Below are 22,717 nucleotides of genomic sequence, written 5' to 3' on the forward strand. Positions count from 1 at the left end.
GAGCTGTACGTCTCCAGGACCTGAAGAAGGGCAGCCGGGATTGAAGCCGACCCCTCTCATCTCATCCTCACAGCAGAAAGATAAGGTGGAAGACTATAGTTTTGCATTGACTCCTCCTCAAAATGAAGAACTGGACTGGTGAATTTTGGTGAATGTGTTGAGTTAAATTCAGTCTTGTGTTTGTTGTGTTTACAGTAATGCAACCGTAGGAATAAAGTAGTTAAAGTCTCTAACAAAGTGTTTAACATTAAAATAAATTGTAATTTTACTGCATTAACTTGAACACACTTTGCTTATTATCTTTTTAAAATATCTACTGCTTTTCTCATGTTCAGAGCTTATTTTTCCTTTATTCTTATTTAGTGTAATATATGTTTTGAAGTTTACTGTATAAAATTAACTCCTATGACTGAAAGACATGACATCAAAATACATTAGTTAGCTTATTTTTAACAGTTTGTAAAAACAAATACTGCAACACATGTTTAACACGGACATTTCAAAGTGTTTTTGCAGGTGTTGAAAAAAACCCAGATGTCACTGAGATCACATCACGTCTTCCTATGGGTGGATGTTTTTGAACAGCTGCTACACTGTCTTCAGTCACTGTGCTTAATCGAGCACAGAAGTAAACAGCAGAATCTTCTGCTGTCAGACTCTTGATCTTGAGGTACTGAGTGCTGCTGGGGACGTCTTCAGTCATGGTGAAACGACTTTGAAAGGAGCTGCCAAGGGTAGCAGAGTTTGAACCTGTATTCATCCATCCAATCCACTCCAGAGCTTTTCCTGGTCTCTGTCGTATCCAGCCCATATCGTAGCTCGTCATGCTATAACCAGATATGACACAGGACATCTTCACTGTCTCTCCAGGTCTTTTCACCTCAGAGTCAGACTGGTCCATTTTGATTTCACTCCAAACTCCTGTAAGTAAAAAGAAAATCACACTTTTCATTCCCCGTAATTTAAACTCAGTGGATAGAAGCATTTGCAGAGTGATATTTCTCACCATGAACAGTAACAACAAGTAATAAGCTCCACACAACTGTGTTTTCCATTCTGTTGATTATCACTGTAGTTCAGTTCTCTTCTACTGCTGTCTCATTAAAATTGACACGATTCTGTCACCAACTGTGTGAGAGTTGTTGATTTAGAGTTGACTTTTTAAAGAAGCAAAACTTTGCATAGACGTCCCTCTGCAGGTTCAAACAGGAACAGATACATTTACATATGTAGAGTAAAACAGTGTGTCAATCTGGGCTGATGGGAATGTGATTGAGAAGCAGTGTAAAGCTCTTTGGGAACAGATGAGGTAGAAGAAAAAGAAAAATGCTGTAAGTGCAGATTATTAGTCATTAAAAATCCTCCCTGTCTCTACTGATGTACCACAACAACTACAAATGGAAATGTCATATTATTCTCATATCGGGCGATAATTAAATACATATCCATGGTTGTTTTAACATAATGTCACTATATTATACTATTTATTAAATCTGTAAGTTTTTTATAAGTTTAGAACATGTGTGTTTATGTGGTGAAGTCATATGTTATAAATCTCCAGGTGTTTGTGCATATTTGTACACAGTAATAAGCAGCTGTGTCCTCAGGCTGCAGGTTCTGTCCTTTTATAGTCACAGTTTCAGCAAACATGTCTCTGCTAAAGCTAAAAAAATACATCTTCTTTCTTAAAAAAAGAATGGAGCTATAATTTCTAACACTTGAAGACTCATGGATATTTGGGACATAGTAACAGTAGGATTTTGTACAGCTGCTCAACCAGCTTCAGTCACTGTGTCACTCGGGCACAATAATAAACAGCAGAATCTTCAGTTTTCAAACTGTTCATCTGCAGATACACCTGCAGTCTGCTGTCGTCTCTGGAGATGGTGAACCGGCCTTGGACTGACTGAGAGTAGTAGATGTAGGAACTGTACATACTCGCAACCCACTCCAGTCCTTTTCCAGGAGCCTGTCTGATCCAGGCCATGTAGTAGCCACTGATTGTCAATCCAGAGGCTGTACAGGTCAGTTTGTGGGATTCTCCAGGTCTTTTAACCACTGGTTCAGATTCTGTTAGAGTCTGACCATCAACACCTGTTGAAAAGCAAAAGATATGTACATTATGTTAGTTAGGATGTTGCATGAAAAACAAAACAAAAAATAAAACAATTTCATTTTGAGATTAGTAGAATTCTTCACCTGCACAGCAGAGAGATAAAAGCATCAGCCCGAACCTATAGTCCATCATGTCAAACTGTGTGTCCACTGTCCTCTGACGTCCTCTCTGTAGACTGATAAGTAGGTGGAAGACATGTGAGTTTTGCATTAACTCCTCCTCACAATCAGGAACTGGACTAGTGATTTTTGGTGAACGTGTTAAATTACATTCAGTCTCGTGTTTGATTATTTTTCCCAACATGTTTAACATTTCTTTAATCTCAGTTTAGACATCAGACACTGAAACATGTTTATTTACATTATTAACAATATTTTTCTATGAACACTGTGAAAGTATGAACACAAACAGATTGTTAAGCATTAAAAACAATCAGCTTTATTGTCAGTTCACCACATTGACTTAAATACACCTTACTTACACCTTACTAATACTGTAACCTTTTTAAATATCCTCTGTATCTATAAACACAGAAATAGTGATCATCAACTACCATAGAAGAAAGAAGACAGAACAAACTTGAGAAAACACTTGTTTCCTTTGTGTTGTTGCTGCTGTGGTTCACTGCACTATTGTTCTGTCTGGAATCAGACAGCTGCTTGTGTGGTGTTTGCACTGTATGGAACAAAGAGTTAGACGTCCCTCTACAGGTTTGCTAACAGTTCCACAAGAAGATGGTCTCTTATGCAACAAGGGATCATCTTTAATCATGGAGCAGCAGTCAGGGGCTATTTATTTTTATCTTGGCCACATCACAGCAAAGTCTGCATTTGTCTGTAGACTGTAGTCCATCCTCTCTACAATGAGAACTGAAAATGATGTCAGCAGCAGTATCAGAGCTACAGAGAACATGGTTGATGGTGAAGCTGAACTGATGGGAGCTCTTCTGTCCTCTCACTGACACACACACACACTTCACCTCCTTATGAACAACATACATTTGCATATTATATAATTCCCTCATTTAAACATAGATGTAAAGTTGAGCCTTCTCCTGTAGCTGCCAGATTGAAGTTAAAGGTTTTACTGCTTTTGTACAAACTTGTACAATTATGTTTTTTTTAAATGTTATAACAATTTAAATTGAACTTTAAATGTGCTTTGAATTAATTTACATTCTAACTGAAAGTTAAAGCCGTTAGTTAATACGTTAACATAAATCAAAACATTTGATATTTTTTTAGAAATATGCTCCAAACGTATGTTAATGTGGAGATGTTATTCAGTCCTTATCTATCATGGTGCTGAGTTCAGTTAGTGGATGAGCTGCTGTAACTGTCATATTAGGGACATTGAAGAGAAAAATTAGCTTGAAGTTTCTATAAAAGCTTAAAATGTAGCTAAACTGTAGGTAAACAGTGAATTACATTGCATATTGTGTGAATGCATAGTTGTAAAACAGTATTGAACATCTTTTTACTGCATGATTATACATTCATTTTTAGTTTTTATTGTTGTTATTAGCTATTGGAATGGAGACTGGGGTTTGTTCTGGTTGGTTGGAGGTTTGAAGTTGTGGTTAGAAAAACTTTGAATGTTTCAGTGTGTGTAGATGTTTGACATCCACAGAAATGTGAAGCAACTGAAACTTAATACAATAAAACTAGTGGAAAAACAATGTTTAACTAAGTGACATTTAGTGTGTGGAATTTAATGTTTTTGCTAAAACATCTGTGTTGTTGAGGTGATGAGTCTCTAGTCGTTTTTTATATTTTATTTTTATTTATTTTTATTTTTTACTTTAAATATATTTTCCACCACAGAATAGATTTGTCTTTAGTGGTATATTTAAATATGTAAGAAACTTTGTTTAATATTGTTCACTTTGATTCTCCCCCCCAAAATGTTTTAGAAAAATAAGAATGGGGCTGTAATGTTTAAACACTTAAAGACTTAAGGACATTTCCCTTTGTGAGATAGTAGGAGTCTATCAACCCAGTGGGATTTTGTACAGCTGCTCAGAAACCTTGTGTCACTGTGAGTCTCTGGCACAATAATAAACAGCAGAATCTTCAGTTGTCAGACTGTTCATCTGCAGATACAGCTGCTGTCTGCTGTTGTCTCTGGAGATGGTGAACCGGCCTTTAACTGACTGAGAGTAATAAGTGGTGCCACCACCACCATTAATGTAAGCGAGCCACTCCAGTCCTTTACCAGGAGCCTGTCTGACCCAGACCATCCAGTAGTCACTAAATGTGTATCCAGAGCCTGTACAGGTCAGTTTGTGAGATTCTCCAGGTCTTTTAACCACTGGTTCAGATTCTGTCAGAGTCTGAGCATCAACACCTGCAAACACACAAAATAAAAAATATGATGAGAGTTAAAATGCTAAGTGGAACATAATTTATTTCCACTTGAGAAATATACAACTCTTCACCTGTCCAACAGAGAGTTAACAACAGCTGTCCTGTCCTATAGTCCATCATGTCAAACTGTGTGTCCACTGTCCTCTGTCGTCCTCTCTGCAGACTGATAAGTAGTTGGAAGACATGTGAGTTTTGCATTAACTCCTCCTCACATGACAGATGGACACTGTACAGACTGAACATTTGCATCAGGGTATGATGGAGGGGGGGTGGCTGATGTGTAGTCAGTCTGTTTAACACATGAACACACAGAATTAACTACATGTATGTAAATGATCCATCTGATTTTATAAGAAGAGAGAAAAATATTACTATTTACTCTCATAAGATTACACATATTTTACAGACATCGCAGCAAAAGAAAAACTTTATATTTCTTTATTTATTTTAGCTTCACTGAATGAAAAAAAAAAACATTCATTGGTATATAATATAAATATGTCAACAACTCTGAATAATATTGTTCCCTTTAAACCTTTTTCTTTTTTTCAACTATAATTTAAATAACCATCAATATTATTCACCTCAAAACCCACTAAAATATGATCTTTTTAAAAAACAACAATGGACCCATCATTTATACTTGAAGACTTTGGGACAATGTAAGAGTCTGTGAACACAGTAGGATTTTCTACAGTTACTAAGACAAGTTCAGTCTCTATGGGTGTCGAGCAGAATAATAAACAGCTGAATCTTTTTTTAAATTCATGTTTTTTTTTCCAGTTTACTTTAGTTCATGTTGAACTAATTAATTCTGTTATAACTTCGGTTAGAAATGAATGAAATGGCAAAAACTAAAAAGATTAAAAAAGATTAATCTTGAGATACAGACTAAAACAAAAACAATACTTTTATAAGACTTAGTGTCACTGTGACATCTGCAGGGGTTTGTGTACAGCTCTGTAACTTCCTGTGTCACTGTGGCCTTCGAGCACAATAATAAACAGCAGAGTCTTCAGTCATCAATCTGTTCATCTGCATATACACCTGATCCACGTTGTTGTCTCTGGAGATGGTGAAACGATTCTTGACAGATGTGGAATAAGCTATAGTGCTTCCACTTGGAGCAGAAATGTAAGCAACCCACTCCAGTCCTTTTCCTTCAGCCTGTCTGATCCAGCTGATATGAGCATCACTGTCAGATATTCCTGCATATGTACAGGTCAGTTTGTGGGATTCTCCAGGCCTCTTTACCACTGGTTCAGACTCAGTCAGAGTCTGACTGCAAACACCTGAGGAGAAAAGACACTTTGATCAGAACTGAGACAAAGGAAACACTGACAAAGAAAAAGGCAGATACGTGTGGTATTTACCAGAAACTGCTGCTAGAAGCAGAAATGTTAAACAAGTAGTTAAAGTCATAGTGGAAATGTGTTGTATGTCTGCTTTGTGGTTTGATTTGTCCTCAGTTTGTTTGCAGTGAGATAAATAAAGATGGAGGAGACTGAGATTTGCATTGACTCCTCCCCATAAGACAAAAAAATCATATTTATCAACTGAAGGGATTTGGCCTATTTGCATTTGTTTTTTTTTTTTAAATTAAACTTTCAGAGACATGACTCATGACAAACTGGTCTGAATTTGCTCAGCATTTAGATCTTATTACAAACAATATGTACATATGCATATTTGTATATTTGTAGGGTGTCAGAGACAAGTCACAGACACAAAGCCTGACTGAAAATATTTGTTCAAGTGAGTCAGTAATCTCCTCACTTCTGTTACTTTCAGTAAAGCTCCATCTTCCATTAGTGTCACCAGAATCCGACTTAGAAACACAAGCAGTTCTTGTCTGACCCCTGGTGGTTGAAAGGAGGAACTGCAACTGTTTTTTTAATACAATGTACTGATGACGCTTTAAAACATAGAATGATGTTTTTTTTCGATGGTTTGATTTTTTAGCTAATGCTTGGCAACAAACAGATAAAAGGAATGTGCAGAGGTATGAATGAATGAAAATGATTTGTGGATGATGAGATAGTTTGTGTACGGAAAATTAGACTTTTGATATGAATTACACACCATATTTTTTTAGTGTGGTTGTGTTCATGGAACGTTAGTAATTACTGCAAATACTTCATTTTTCCTAGTTTCAGTGAGTTTGGACTTTGTAAAGTTTTACTTCAGAATCAATATTTTGATAACAATTTTGTTTAAAAACAAATTTGGCAGCGTGTTTTCAACTTTAACTAAAGTTAAACCTTTATAGGTAAAACTGTGTCAGACCATTGAGGATAAATATAATTGTGCAGCTACTCATTTATTTTTTTGTCAAACAAACTTTATTTTTTCATTTGTAATTTTATCTCAAACATGAATAAATGTGTGTTTAAATGTCTAAGTAACCTTGCTTAAAATTGTTCACTCTAACCTGACTCCCCTCCCTCCCTCCCTTTTAGAAAAATACATCTTCTTACTCTAAACCAGAATGAAGCTCTAATAATGGACTTATGGACATTTGTGACATAGTAAGTGTAGGATTTTGTTCAGCTGCTCAACCAACTTCAGTCGCTGTGGCCGTCGTGTCGAGCACAATAATAAACAGCAGAGTCTTCAGTTGTCAGACTGTTCATCTGCAGATACACCTGCTGTCTGCTGTTGTCTCTGGAGATGGTGAACCGGCCTTTGATTGACTGAGAGTAATATTTGCCGCTACCAGTATCATGCAAGGCGATCCATTCCAGTCCTTTTCCAGGAGTCTGTCTGACCCAAGACATAGCATAGCTGCTGAATGTGAATCCAGAGCCTGTACAGGTCAGTTTGTGGGATTCTCCAGGTCTTTTAATCACTGGTTCAGATTCTGTCAGAGTCTGAGCATCAACACCTGCAAAGACACAAAACAAAGTATCATGTAAGTTAAGATTTTAGTAAGAGGAAAATAATCTGCTTCAATTTGAAATTGGTAAAATTCTTTACCTGTCCACCAGAGAGTTAACAGTAGCAGAACTGTCCTACAGTCCATCATGTCAAACTGTGTGTCCACTGTCCTCTGTCGTCCTCTCTGCAGACTCATAAGTAGGTGGAAGACATATGAGTTTTGCAATGAGGAACTGGACTAGTGATTTTTGGTTTGTTGTGTTTACAACAATGCAACCGTATGATTAATGATGCAATTGTATTTGATCTCTGACACTGAAACATGTATTATTAACATTAGAAAATCCAACAAGTCTTATTAGCTCGGTAATTGTGGGAATATAATTGAGTGTTTAACATAAAAAAAATCTTTGTCAATTTACCACATCAACTTAAACAGACTTTGCTAATTATCTTTTTAAAATATCTACTGCTTTTCTCATGTTCAGAGCTTATTTTTCCTTCATTTTTATTTGGTGTAATATATGTTTTGCAGTTTACTGTATAAATTTCACTCCTATGACTGAGAGACATGACATCAAATTACATCAGTTGTTCTGCCCTCTGTTTGAGTGCATTTATAACTGCTAAAAAACCTTTGCATAGCTTTGTGTACAGCGTTTTGGGAGCAGCAGCGCCCCCCTCTGGTCAGCTAGTAGTAGTAGGTTTAGAGCCTGGATTCCCCTAAGAGTTACTGAAGCACGGTAGAGGAGACAGCGTGACTGATCGCCTGCCGCTAATTTTCTTTATAACGTTGTAGCCTTGGACATTATTTGTCCGTAAGTATTTTGTTTATTACCTTTTTTTATGCTGTAAACATACTGTGGTTGCTGCATTATTATTTTGCTTTAAAATCGTTAATTTGGAGCTATGGTAAATTGTGGTGCTCATTGCCGTTGTGACTCAGCATTTTTTTGTTTCAATGTTTGAAACCTTGGATTGTGCCTGTAAGATGCATGTTATGTTATTTTTATTCCTATTGTTGTTTGTGTTCAGTTTTACAGTGAATGAGTGAGTAAAGTAAAACAAGAGAAACGAAGAGTGAGCCTTCATTAAACATTCAAGGAAAGTTACGCCTTGTGCATATTGGAGGACTTCACACTCACCATGTTAGCTAACTGTCTAGCATAGAACAAGTTCCACTCTTTGCGAGGACAGTTTATCAGTTAGCTTATTTTTAACAGTTTGTAATAAAATTAATGTTAAACATATCAATAACATGGACATGTCAAAGTGCTTTTGCAGGTGTTGAGAAAACCCAGATGTCACTGAGATCACATCACGTCTTCCTATCAGTGGATGTTTTCTGCAGATGCTCCACTGTCTTCAGTCACTGTGTCTCTTCAAGTACAGAAATAAATCCCTGAATCTTCTGTTGTCAGACTTGTGATCTAGTGGCACTGAGAGCTACTGCTAAATTATAGGACATACAGGCCTTTATGTGATTCGTTTTCTAGAATGACCTGCTCCTCCGATTTAATTACGGTCTTCTAGACAGAAAAAGAAACAGCAGGGACTTTAGTCATAATTTTAAATGTAAATTATTTACAATTTCTTAATAAATCATGGTTTTGCTGTCAGCCACAGTGTAGATCAATGAGACGCACCCGTGTCTTCTTCAACTGACAGAGGAAAAACATGTGCACTGACTGCCCCTAGTGCTGTTTATAGAAAAATGCAACAACGTGTTCCACATTTTCTTTTGGGTTGATTTGTGAAAGTGCACATTATTATATAACAGAGAGTCTGACCATTTACCCAAAATCTGTACATGCAGTGGTTGTATAAAGCAGGTCAATCTGAGTAAAAATCTTTCAAAGCAGGAGAACTGTCCCATGTGAAAGTGTGTCCACTGTCCTCTTTCATCTTGTCATCAGACAAATAGCTGGAGGTGGAGGGCGTTTGAGTTTTGACTCATTATCAGGGGGAGGATACACAAGACCGGACATCTTTCAGCTACTGTTTTCTTAATCTAATAACACTGATATTTTGAGTCTGTAGTAATTAGAAACTCTTTTTTTCCCTCGGCTGAAACACCCAGAGCACCACCTTGTTTCTGATAGCTGCAGAGGCAACATCAACAAACTGTTGTTTGACAAGCTGCTTATTTTGTTTTGTTAGTTATAGTTTGTGCATTTCATCAAAAGTCTCCAGATTAGACTGTATTTGGATATTTTGTGTTGCAAATCTTCAAAAATGCTGACTGAAGTAGAAAATATTTGCTTTAAGAAATTACCAAAGGTAATGTTACAGTGCTATTTTTGACAGATGCACTGACCTTGGTCCTCTCACCTGTATGTGCTAAATCCAACACGTTCTCATCACACAGCATCAGATATGGCTTTTTAACATCCTTTGGTAAATCATGTTGACACCACAGATACCCTTTGGCATCACTACTGGGTCTATTTGACCCCGTGGGAACAAGAGCATCTGATATCGACGCCAAGAAACACGTTGGCATCAATATAGGATAAAAAAAAAAGGATAAAAGAAAATTCTGCCATCCATGTATTGTAATGTAACATATAAAGACTTTCTATACACACAGAATATGTTGGCACTTTATTGCTGACAAGACAACTCAGATGTTACTGTGGATGTTTTTGAACAGCTGCTCCACTGTCTTCAGTCACTGTGCTTTGTCACGCACAGAAGTAAACAGCTGAATCTTCTGCTGTCAGACTCTTGATCTCGAGGTACTGAGTGCTGCTGGGGACGTCTTCAGTCATGGTGAAACGACTTTGAAAGGAGCTGCCAAGGGTAGCAGAGTTTGAACCTGTATTCATCCATCCAATCCACTCCAGAGCTTTTCCTGGTCTCTGTAGTATCCAGTGCATATTGTAGCTCGTTATGCTAAAACCAGATATGACACAGGACATCTTCACTGTCTCTCCAGGTCTTTTCACCTCAGAGTCAGACTGGTCCATTTTGATCTCACTCCAAACTCCTGTAAGTAAAAAGAAAACCACACTTTTCATTCCCCGTAATTTAAACTCAGTGGTTAGAAGCATTTGCAGAGTGATATTTCTCACCATGAACAGTAACAACAAGTAATAAGCTCCACGCAACTGTGTTTTCCATTCTGTTGATTATCACTGTAGTTCAGTTCTCTTCTACTGCTGTCTCATTGAAATTGCCACGACTCTGTCACCAACTGTGTGAGAGTTGTTGATTTAGAGTTGACTTTTTAAAGAAGCAAAACTTTGCATAGACGTCCCTCTGCAGGTTCAAACAGGAACAGATGACGTAGAAAAATGCTGTAAGTGCAGATTATTAGTCATTAAAAATCCTCACTGTCTCTACTCATTGTGATGTACCACAACAACTACAAATGGAAATATCATATTATTCTCATATCGGGCGATAATTAAATACATATCCATGGTTGTGTTAACATAATGTCACTACAAAATCTTACATTCAATTTTATTTAGTCTATAAATCTATCTAAGTATTTTTATTCAGTTCAATTCAACTTTATTTATATAGCACCAATTCACAACAAAGTCATCTCAGGGCACTTTACAGAATAAAGTCAAGATTATAAAGATATATAAAGAGAACCCAACAATTCCCCCTGGAGCAAGCCATAGGCAACAGTGGAGAGGAAAAACTCCCTTTAACGGAAGAAACCTCCAGCAGAACCAGGCTCAGGGTGGACGGCCATCTGCCTCGACCGGTAAGAATATAAGAAGCAGGGTTTTAAATTCTATTCTACATTTAATTGGAAGCCAATGGAGAGAAGCTGAAATATGATCTCTCTTGCTAGTTCCAGTCAGCACTCTTGCTGCAGCATTTTGGATTAATTGCAGGCTCTTTAGGGAGTTACTGGGGCATCCTGAAAGTAGGGAATTACAGTAGTCCAACCTAGAGGTAACAAATGCATGGACCAGTTTTTCGGCATCACTTTGAGACAGGATGCTCCTAATTTTGGCAATGTTCCGTAGGTGGAAGAAGGCTGTTCTAGAGATTTGTTTTATATGTGAGTTAAAGGACACATCCTGATCAAAAATAACTCCAAGGTTCCTTGCAGTAGTACTGGAGGCCAGACTTATGCCATCTAGTGTAACAATATGGTTGGACATCATATCTCTGAGATTTTTGGGCCCAAATACTATGACTTCAGTTTTGTCTGAGTTTAAAAGTAAAAAATTGTGGGACATCCAGGCCTTTATGTCTTGTAGGCATGCTTGAAGCTTTATTAACTGATTATTTTCATCTGGTTCAATAGATAAATATAGCTGGGTATCATCAGCATAACAGTGGAAATTTATGGAGTGTTTTCTAATAATGTTGCCTAAAGGAGACATATATAAAGTAAAAAGTATTGGTCCTAACACAGAGCCTTGTGGAACTCCATAGCTAACCTTTGTGTGCATGGAGGATTCATCATTAACATGAACAAATTGAAATTTATCAGATAGATAAGATTTAAACCAACCTAATGCAGTTCCTGTAATTCCAATTTCATGTTCCAGTCTCAGTAATAAAATGTTATGATCAATGGTATCAAATGCAGCACTAAGATCTAACAGAACAAGTATAGAGATGAGTCCAGTATCTGAGGCCATGAGAAGATCGTTGGTGACTTTTACCAGTGCTGTTTCTGTACTATGATGAACTCTAAATCCTGACTGAAAGTCTTCATACAAATTATTCCTATGAAGGTGATCACATAATTGTTTTGCGACTACTTTTTCAATTATTTTAGAAATAAAGGGGAGATTAGATATTGGTCTGTAATTGGCTAAAACACCTGGGTCAAGACAGGGTTTTTTAAGTAATGGTTTAATTACAGCTACCTTATAGGCCTGTGGTACATAGCCTGTTTCTAAAGATAGATTGATGATATCTAATATGAACGTATCTATTAAGGGTAAAGCTTCCTTGAGCAGCTTAGTTGGAATAGGGTCTAGCAGACAGGTTGTTGGTTTAGATGAGATAATAATTGAAGTTAGCTCAGAGAGATCTATGGGTAAAAAGCAGTCTAACAGTTATAAGTTTAGAACATGTGTGTTTATGTGGTGAAGTCATATGTTATAAATCTCCATAAATCTCTGCATATTTTTACACAGTAATAAACAGCTGTGTCCTCAGGCTGCAGGTTCTGTCCTTTCATAGTCACAGTTTCAGCAAACATGTCTCTGCTAAAGCTAAAAAAATACATCTTCTTTCTTAAAAAAAGAATGGAGCTATAATTTCTAACACTTGAATACTTATAGACATTAGGGACATAGTAACAGTAGGATTTTGTACAGCTGGTCAACCAACTTCAGTCACTGTGAGTGTCGAGCACAATAATAAACAGCAGAATCTTCAGTTGTCAGACTGTTCATCTGCAGATACAGCTGCTGTTTGCTGTTGTCTCTGGAGATGGTGAACCGGCCTTTCACTGAGTTAGAGTAGTAAGTGCTACTTCCACTGCCACTGCTTATAAATGCAACCCATTCCAGTGCTTTACCAGGAGCCTGTCTGACCCAGTCCATAGCATAGCTGCTGAATGTGAATCCAGAGGCTGTACAGGTCAGTTTGTGGGATTCTCCAGGTCTTTTAACCACTGGTTCAGATTCTGTCAGAGTCTGAGCATCAACACCTGTGAAGACACAAAGCAAAACTGCATGTGAGTTTAGATGTTAAGTTAAAAACAAACTACATCAATTAGAGATCAGTAAAACTTTTTACCTGCCCAGCAGACAGTTAACAGCAGCAGCCCTAACCTGTAGTCCATCATGTCAAACTGTGTGTCCACTGTTCTCTGTCGTCCTCTCTGCAGACAGATAAGGTGGAAGACATTTGTGTTTTGCATTGACTCCTCCTCACAGCGAAAAAACAACTGCACTGCAGGTATTTAGTCAAAGTGGTGCATAATTTTAGTTTCCTATAACTCTGGTGTTCTGATTGACTGTTATGGATTAATTTGTGTTAAATAGAATTCAGTAATAATAACAACACCATGTGATTTTAAGACACACTATACTGGGCACTATTAAGTCCAATAAAAAGACTTCTGAGTTTTGCATTGACTCCTCCTCACAGAGAATAATCGAATGAATCGCAGATGTTTAGTCAAAGTGGTGAATTAATGTTTGTTCCTTCAGAGACAGTTAGACAACCAATATTTTTATTGATCTACATTTTATCTCAGTTTCAGCATCTCAGAAACACGTTTTATTCAAATTACTTACAAGAGAACAAAATTTTGAATCAATCTCATTTTCTCATCGCACACTCTGAACATTGGGCAACATTCTTTATAAACAGTATTTGTCTGGTTACAAACATGCAACATTTACCATGCTCTCAGATCCTTTGGTATGAGTCTTTTGTTTTTTCCAAAGTGCACCCAAGAGCTCAAGTGGGAGCAGAATATCAGCTCCCTCACAAAGAAGCCTGAGCAGAGGCTGCTGTTCTTACTGCAGCCGAAGAAGTTTCACCTCCATGTCATGATGTTGGTGAACTTCTACACTGCCATCATCGAATCCATTCTCACATCCTCCATCACAGTCTGGTTTGCTGCAGCCACAGCCAGGGACAAGGCCAAGCTGCAGCGCATCATTCACTCAGCTGAGAAGGTTATTGGCTGCAACCTCCCATCTCTCCAGGAGCTGTACGTCTCCAGGACCTGAAGAAGGGCAGCCGGGATTGAAGCCAACCCCTCTCATCTGTGTCATCCTCACAGCAGACAGATAAGGTGGAAGACTAGAGTTTTGCATTAACTCCTCCTCAAAATGAGGAACTGGTCTGGTGAATTTTGGTGAATGTGTTGAGTTAAATTCAGTCTTGTGTTTGTTGTGTTTACAGTAATGCAACCGTAGGAATAAAGTAGTCAAAGTCTGATCACAAACAAAGTGTTTAACATTAATAGAAATTGTAATTTTACTGCATTAACTTGAACACACTTTGCTTATTGTCTTTTTAAAATATCCACTGCTTTTCTCATGTTCAGAGCTTATTTTTCCTTTATTCTTATTTAGTGTAATATATGTTTTGTAGTTTACTGTATAAATTTAACTCCTATGACTGAAAGACATGACATCAAAATACATTAGTTAGCTTATTTTTAACAGTTTGTAAAAACAAATACTGCAACAGATGTTTAACACGGACATTTCAAAGTGTTTTTGCAGGTGTTGAAAAAAACCCAGATGTCACTGAGATCACATCACTTCTTCCTATGGGTGGATGTTTTTGAACAGCTGCTACACTGTCTTCAGTCACTGTGCTTAATCGAGCACAGAAGTAAACAGCAGAATCTTCTGCTCTCAGACTCTTGATCTCGAGGTACTGAGTGCTGCTGGGGACGTCTTCAGTCATGGTGAAACGACTTTGAAAGGAGCTGCCAAGGGTAGCAGAGTTTGAACCTGTATTCATCCACCCAATCCACTCCAGAGCTTTTCCTGGTCTCTGTCGTATCCAGCCCATATTGTAGCTCGTCATGCTATAACCAGATATGACACAGGACATCTTCACTGTCTCTCCAGGTCTTTTGACCTCAGAGTCAGACTGGTCCATTTTGATTTCACTCCAAACTCCTGTAAGTAAAAAGAAAATCACACTTTTCATTCCCCGTAATTTAAACTCAGTGGTTAGAAGCATTTGCAGAGTGATATTTCTCACCATGAACAGTAACAACAAGTAATAAGCTCCACACAACTGTGTTTTCCATTCTGTTGATTATCACTGTAGTTCAGTTCTCTTCTACTGCTGTCTCATTGAAATTGCTACGATTCTGTCACCAACTGTGTGAGAGTTGTTGATTTAGAGTTGAGTTTTTAAAGAAGCAAACTTTGCATAGACGTCCCTCTGCAGGTTCAAACAGGAACAGATACATTTACATATGTAGAGTAAAACAGTGTGTCAATCTGGGCTGATGGGAATGTGATTGAGAAGCAGTGTAAAGCTCTTTGGGAACAGATGAGGTAGAAAACTGCTGTAAGTGCAGATTATTAGTCATTAAAAATCCTCACTGTCTCTACTCATTGTGATGTACCACAACAACTACAAATGGAAATGTCATATTATTCTCGTATCAGGCGATAATTAAATACATATTCATGGTTGTGTTAACATAATGTCACTATATTATACTATTTATTAAATCTGTACGTTTTTTATAAGTTTAGAACATGTGTGTTTATGTGGTGAAGTCTTATGTTATAAATCTCCAGGTGTTTGTGCATATTTGTACACAGTAATAAACAGCTGTGTCCTCAGGCTGCAGGTTCTGTCCTTTCATAGTCACAGTTTCAGCAAACATGTGTCTGATAAAGCTAAAAAAATACATCTACTTTCTTAAAAAAAGAATGGAGCTATAATTTCTAACACTTGAAGACTTATAGACATTAAGGACATAGTAACAGTAGGATTTTGTACAGCTGCTCAACCAACTTCAGTTGTCAGACTGTTCATCTGCAGATACACCTGCTGTCTGCTGTCGTCTCTGGAGATGGTGAACCGGCCTTTGACTGACTGGGAGTAGTACTTGCTGCTACTGCTGTCAGCAATAGTAGAAACCCACTCCAGTCCTTTTCCAGTAGGCATCAAAGTAAAATCCCGAGCCTGTACAGGTCAGTTTGTGAGATTCTCCAGGTCTTTTAACCACTGGTTCAGATTCTGTCAGAGTCTGAGCATCAACACCTGTTGAGAAGTAAAAAACACATGTTATGTTATTTAGGATACTGAATGAGAAACAAACAATTTCACTCTGACATCAGTAAAATTCTTCACCTGCACAGCAGAGAGTTACCAGCAGCAGAACTGTCCTATAGTCCATCATATAAAACTGTGTGTCCTCTGTCCTCTGTCCTCTGTTGTCCTCTCTGCAGACTGATAAGTAGAGGGTGAAGACATCTGAGTTTTGCATTAACTCCTCCTCTCCAGAGGTGAAAAATAACAAATACTTCTTTACAGTACTTAAGTATATCTGTACATTTTTCAGCCAACTTATTATTTTTAGTTCCTACATTTTAATGGACAAATCTGTACTTCAAACTTACATTTTCAGTAAAGGAACAGGAAAGAGTCTGTATTCACAAGCTGCAGTGTTCTAACCTCAACAGTCCAGTTTTATTGTAACCTCAATCACTGCAGGAGGATTCTGACATGTTTGCTTATTAACAAAATTAATATGACATTAATATGACTTCGCTTTGATGTTTTCTTTGTTCGCTTTGATTTTTGCCTGCTTTGCATCTCACTTGCAAGTCGCTTTGGATAAAGCGTCTTCTAAATGACTAAATGTAAATGTAAATGTGATGGTATACATTGCTGAGGTTGGAGCTGCCAGGCAGGAGGTCTAGAGGAAGATCAAAGAGGAGATTTATGGATGTAGTGACAGAGGACATGAAGTTAGTTGGTGTGAGAGGAGAGGATGCAGAGGACAGGGTCAGATGGAGGCTCATGATTCACTGTGGGACCCCTGAAAGGGAACAGCCCAAAGGAAAAGAAGAAGAAGATTTTTTTACACAGTAATAAACAGCTGTGTCCTCAGGCTGTAGATTTTGTCCTGAAGCTGAACTTGTTCTTTAGAGCAGGACTTTGCATTGTGCCCATGAAAAACCAACTCCTTTCATTTCCCTTTCAACTGTGAGATGCAACCAGCTGATAAATATTCAGTTGTACTTTAATTAAAGTTAAAGGTGTCATTTCATTTAGAAAATTGTATCTTAACATTTTTAATTGATTCTTTACTTCGGTATGTTGAACTCATTGACCCTTAATTGTGTTATAAATTAGACTAAAACTAGACTTATAGTTTTTCAAATATTTGATATATGCAGACTGAAAGAAAAAAACAGTCAGTGTCACAGTGACATCTGCAGGGGTTTGTGTACAGCTCTGTAACTTCCTGTGTCACTGTGGCTCTCGAGCACAATAATAAACAGCAGAGTCTTCAGTCGTCAAGCTGTTCATCTGCAGATACACCTGATCCATGTTGTTGTCTCTGGAAATGGTGAAACGATTCTTGACAGATGTGGAATAATATATATAGCTTCCACTTGGAGCAGAAATGTAGCCAACCCACTCCAGTCCTTTTCCTTCAGCCTGTCTGATCCAGCTGATATCAGCATCACTGTCAGATATTCCTGCATATGTACAGGTCAGTGTGTGGGATTCTCCAGGCCTCTTTACCACTGGTTCAGACTCAGTCAGAGTCTGACTGCAAACACCTGAGGAGAAAAGACAGTTTGATCAGAACTGAGCCAAAGGAAACACTGACAAAGAAAAAGGCAGATATGTGTGGTATTTACCAGAAACTGCTGCTAGAAGCAGAAATGTTAAACAAGTAGTTAAAGTCATAGTGGAAATGTGTTGTATGTCTGCTCTGTGGTTTGATTTGTCCTCAGTTTGTTTGCAGTGAGATAAATAAAGATGGAGGAGATTGAGATTTGCATTGACTCCTCCCCATAAGACAAAAAAATGATATTGACCTATTTGCATTTGTTTTTATTTCATTGAACTTTCAGAGACATGACTCATGACAAACTGGTCTGAATTTACTCAGCATTTATATCTTATTACAAACAATATCGATAAGACAATGAAAAAACATCATACAGTTCATTTGTAACACATATTCATGGCACATGGCAAAACTGGACACAGTATCATATTGTACTTTTTCTGAGTTTTATAAGAATTAAATCTATTAGTCTGTGGGTGCAGCTTGTCTTAGTGCACTTTGACAGGAAACACCTACTGTACAGTCAGACACATACTGCTGTACATATGCATGTTTGTAGGGTGTCAGAGACAAGTCACAGACACTAATACTGATAGAAAATATTTGTTTGAAGTGAGTCAGTAATCTCCTCACTTCTGTTACTTTCAGTGATGCTCCATCTTCCATCAGTGTCACCAAAATCCGAATTAGAAACACAAGCAGTTCTTGTCTGACCCCTGGTGGATCAAAGGAGGAACTGCAACTGTTATTTTAATACAATGTACTGATGACGCTTCAAAACATAAAATGATGGTTTTGTTCGATTATTTGATTTTTTAGCTAATGCTTGGCAACAAACAGTTTAAAGGAATGTGCAGAGAAATTAATGAATGTAATTGATTTGTTGATGATGACATAGTTTGTGTACGGAAAATTAGGCTTTTGATATGAATTACACGCCATATTAGTGTGAACATTTTTTTAGTGTGGTTGTGTTCATGGAACGTCAGTAATTACTGCAAATACTTCATTTTTCCTAATTCTTCAACTTTAACTAAAGTTAAACCTTTAGAGGTAAAACTGTGTCAGACCAGTGAGGATAAATATAATTGTGCAGCTACTCATTTATTTTGTTGTCAAACAAACATTTTTTTTCCATTTGTAATTTTATCTCAAACATGGATAAATGTGTGTTTAAATGTTTAAGTAACTTTGCTTAATATTGTTCACTCTAACCCCACTCCCCTCCTTCCCCTTTAGAAAAATACATCTTCTTACTCTAAACCAGAATGAAGCTCTAATAATGGACTTATGGACATTAGGGACATAGTAAGTGTAGGATTTTTTACAGCTGCTCAACCAACTTCAGTCGCTGTGTCCGTCGTGTCGAGCACAATAATAAACAGCAGAATCTTCAGTTTTCAGACTGTTCATCTGCAGATACACCTGCAGTCTGCTGTCGTCTCTGGAGATGGTGAACCGGCCTTTGATTGACTGAGAGTAGTAGATGTTAGAACTGTATATACTCGCAACCCACTCCAGTCCTTTTCCAGGAGCCTGTCTGACCCAGGCCAAGTAGTAGCCACTGATTGTCAATCCAGAGGCTGTACAGGTCAGTTTGTGGGATTCTCCAGGTCTTTTAACCACTGGTTCAGATTCTGTCAGAGTCTGAGCATCAACACCTGTTGAAAAGCAAAAGATATGTACATTATGTTAGTTAGGATGTTGCATGAAAAACAAAACAAAAAATAAAACAATTTCATTTTGAGATTAGTAGAATTCTTCACCTGCACAGCAGAGAGATAACAGCATCAGCCCGAACCTATAGTCCATCATGTCAAACTCTGTGTCCACTGTCCTCTGTCGTCCTCTGTGCAGACAGATAAGTAGGTGGAAGACATGTGAGTTTTGCATTAACTCCTCCTCACAATTAGGAACTGGACTAGTGGTCCATCCTCTCTACAATGAGATCTGAAAATGAGTCATATCCTTCATGTGAGTCTCTGCTATACAAATGTGAGCTGCAGTGGAAAAAAAAATGTTTCACATTAAATCATTTTTATTAATTAAATGTATTGAAAGTAAATACACATTTTTCAATCAGCTTGTGAGTTTTTGTTCAGGTCTGTTGCTGGTTTGTGTCACTGTGAGCCGACAATAGTAAACATGTGTGTCCTCAGGCTGCAGCTTCACCCCTGCTAATGTCACAGAACTAGTTGAAGTGTATGTGTTGTTGTCAAAACATGATTTTATTCAAAGCCACGTCCTCCCCACCAATGCAAAACCCACTTTCTTTTTTTTCTTCACCCTGTCTGATCCAACCTGTTGCATAGCTGTTATCAATCAGAGAATATCCAGAGACCTGACAGGTGATGGACACAGTCTGTCCAGGCTGCACAACCACTGAGTCTGGCTGGATGAAATCAATACCATTCACACCTGTGGAAACAGAAATCAACATTATCTCCATTATTCATGTGAATCTTCAGTGTCGTCATTGTAAAGCAAAATTATTTTGAACTAACACTTCACTTTCTTATGAATAACCTCCGTTTTCAAGCCTTTGAATAATTATGAATATTTACTCTGATTTAAAAGTAGATAAAAAGTCTAACTGAGCAAAATTCATATGTTAGATACACTGTCAATGAATAAATGCTCATCTACTATGCTCATGTACCCTGTCTGCGTTTACAGTCATTTACTTTTCCAGTCATTTTCAATGGGAGAAACTATTTTATAACTACAGTATGTAATATTTTAAAAACATTTATTTATTTTATAACTATGCTCCACTACTTACTGTATGTTAATGTGTGGATGAGCTGCCAAAGCCTCATTGAACAGCACTGTTGACATTAGCTTCACTAATCAGAGATTTTTCTATTCTGCTTGTAAGTTTGAAGAATTCTGATTTACTGTGAACTTATAACAATGACTGCTTAAAGTGCTGGGCAGAGTTTTCAGTCGGTCCTTATCTATCATGGTTCTGAGATCAGTTAGTGGATGAGCTGCTGTACTGTCAGATTAAAGTGACACAGGAGAGAAAAATCAGCTTTAAGTGTCTCTGAAGACTTAAAATGTCCCTAAAATGTTCTGTCTATTCGGTGAGTTACATAAAATATTCTGTATAATTGTGAATTAGTTATTATTTGGTATGTTTTTACTACATGGCTGTTTATATTAATTCTTCATTTCTGTTATTAATTGTTGCAGTTAGGCTTCAATAAAACTTTTCATGTTTCAGTGTAGATATTTGACAAACCGTACACAGACATGTGGAGCCTCTAAAATTCATGTGATTATCTGCAAAATATTTTAGATATTAAAATTAAACTAGTGGAATAACAACATTTAACCAAGTTACAGTGTGTGAATTTGATGTTGTTGCTGAGACATCTGTCTTATTCAGACAATTTATCTTTTTTAAAGGTCTTCAACAATGTGTCCGAAAAACAAACTTTTTATTTTTTCTTTTGTATATTTTATGTCAAACATGGATAAATTTGTGTTTAAATATGTAAGCAACTTTGTTTAATATAAAATATCCCCCCTCCCCTTTTAAAAATACATGTTCTTTCGAAAAAAAAAATACAGCTATAATTTCTATCACTTGATGACTCATGGACATTAGGGACATAGTAACAGTAGGATTTTGTACAGCTGCTCAACCAACTTCAGTCACTGTGAGTCTCTGGCACAATAATAAACAGCAGAATCTTCAGTTGTCAGACTGTTCATCTGCAGATACACCTGCTGTCTGCTGTCGTCTCTGGAGATGGTGAACCGGCCTTTGAATGAGGAAGAGTAGTAGATGTTAGAACTGTCGTACATACTCGCAACCCACTCCAGTCCTTTTCCAGGAGCCTGTCTGACCCAGGCCAAGTAGTAGCCACTGATTGTCAATCCAGAGACTGTACAGGTCAGTTTGTGAGATTCTCCAGGTCTTTTAACCGCTGGTTCAGATTCTGTCAGAGTCTGAGCATCAACACCTGTTGAAAAACATAAGATATGTACATTATGTTAGTTAGGATGTTGCATGAAAAACAAAACAAAAAATAAAACAATTTCATTTTGAGATTAGTAGAATTCTTCACCTGCACAGCAGAGAGATAACAGCATCAGCCCGAACCTATAGTCCATCATGTCAAACTGTGTGTCCACTGTCCTCTGACGTCCTCTCTGCAGACAGATAAGTAGGTGGAAGACATGTGAGTTTTGCATTAACTCCTCCTCACAATGAGGAACTGGACTAGTCATTTTTGTTCAACGTGTTAAATTACATTCAGTCTCGAGTTTGATTATTTTTCCCAACATGTTTAACATTTCTTTAATCTCAGTTTAGACATTAGACACTGAAACATGTTTATTCATATTATCAACAATAGTTTTCTATGAACATAAACAGATTGTTAAGCATTAAAAACAATCAGCTTTATTGTCAGTTCACCACATTGACTTAAATACACCTTACTTACATCTTACTAATACTGTAACCTTTTTAAATATCCTCTGTATCTATAAACACAGAAATAGTGATCATCAACTACCACAGAAGAAAGAAGACAGAACAAACTTGAGAAAACACTTGTTTCCTTTGTGTTGTTGCTGCTGTGGTTCACTGCACTATTGTTCTGTCTGGAATCAGACAGCTGCTTGTGTGGTGTTTGCACTGTATGGAACAAAGAGTTAGACGTCCCTCTACAGGTTTGCTAACAGTTCCACAAGAAGATGGTCTCTTATGCAACAAGGGATCATCTTTAATCATGGAGCAGCAGTCAGGGGCTATTTATTTTTATCTTGGCCACATCACAGCAAAGTCTGCATTTGTCTGTAGACTGTAGTCCATCCTCTCTACAATGAGAACTGAAAATGAGTCATGTCCTTCATGTGAGTCTCTGCTGTACAAATGTGAGCTGCAGTGGAAATCACCAGTAAAATGTATTTATTTTTGTTAAATTAGCAGAGTACTTTTAAATAATGTTTTATATCAACTAATTGTTATTATGAGCAGAAGTTTCCACTATGTCAGTTTGTTCTGGTTGGTTTTAGGTTTGAAGTTGTGCTTGAATGTCAGTGTAGATATTGTATAGATATATGTAAGCAACTTTGTTCAATATTGTTCAGGATTTTGTACAGCTGTTCAACCAACTT

General features: G+C 37.4%; 2 long non-coding RNA genes across 5 annotated transcripts; one reads left to right on the forward strand and one right to left on the reverse strand.

Moving 5' to 3' along the window:
* Nucleotides 1–785: 785 nt before the first annotated feature.
* LOC137100592 (uncharacterized) lies at nucleotides 786–3,870 on the reverse strand. The gene is made up of 3 exons (XR_010910928.1): nucleotides 2,200–3,870; nucleotides 1,007–2,094; nucleotides 786–921 (listed from the first exon to the last, which is right to left on the reverse strand). It is a non-coding gene; the product is annotated as an uncharacterized lncRNA (long non-coding RNA).
* LOC137100593 (uncharacterized) lies at nucleotides 786–14,958 on the forward strand. 4 transcript variants are annotated; one of them, XR_010910931.1, is made up of 4 exons: nucleotides 1,886–2,024; nucleotides 6,942–10,350; nucleotides 13,175–13,245; nucleotides 13,740–14,511. It is a non-coding gene; the product is annotated as an uncharacterized lncRNA (long non-coding RNA). The 4 variants fall into 4 exon arrangements; XR_010910929.1 differs by adding an exon at nucleotides 786–923 and having other exon boundaries at nucleotides 1,853–2,024; nucleotides 6,942–14,511; XR_010910932.1 differs by adding an exon at nucleotides 14,518–14,958 and having other exon boundaries at nucleotides 6,942–14,092.
* The last annotated feature ends 7,759 nt before the right edge of the window (nucleotides 14,959–22,717 follow it).

Source organism: Channa argus, chromosome 15, assembly GCF_033026475.1.
Source record: "Channa argus isolate prfri chromosome 15, Channa argus male v1.0, whole genome shotgun sequence".
Lineage (NCBI taxonomy): Eukaryota > Metazoa > Chordata > Actinopteri > Anabantiformes > Channidae > Channa > Channa argus.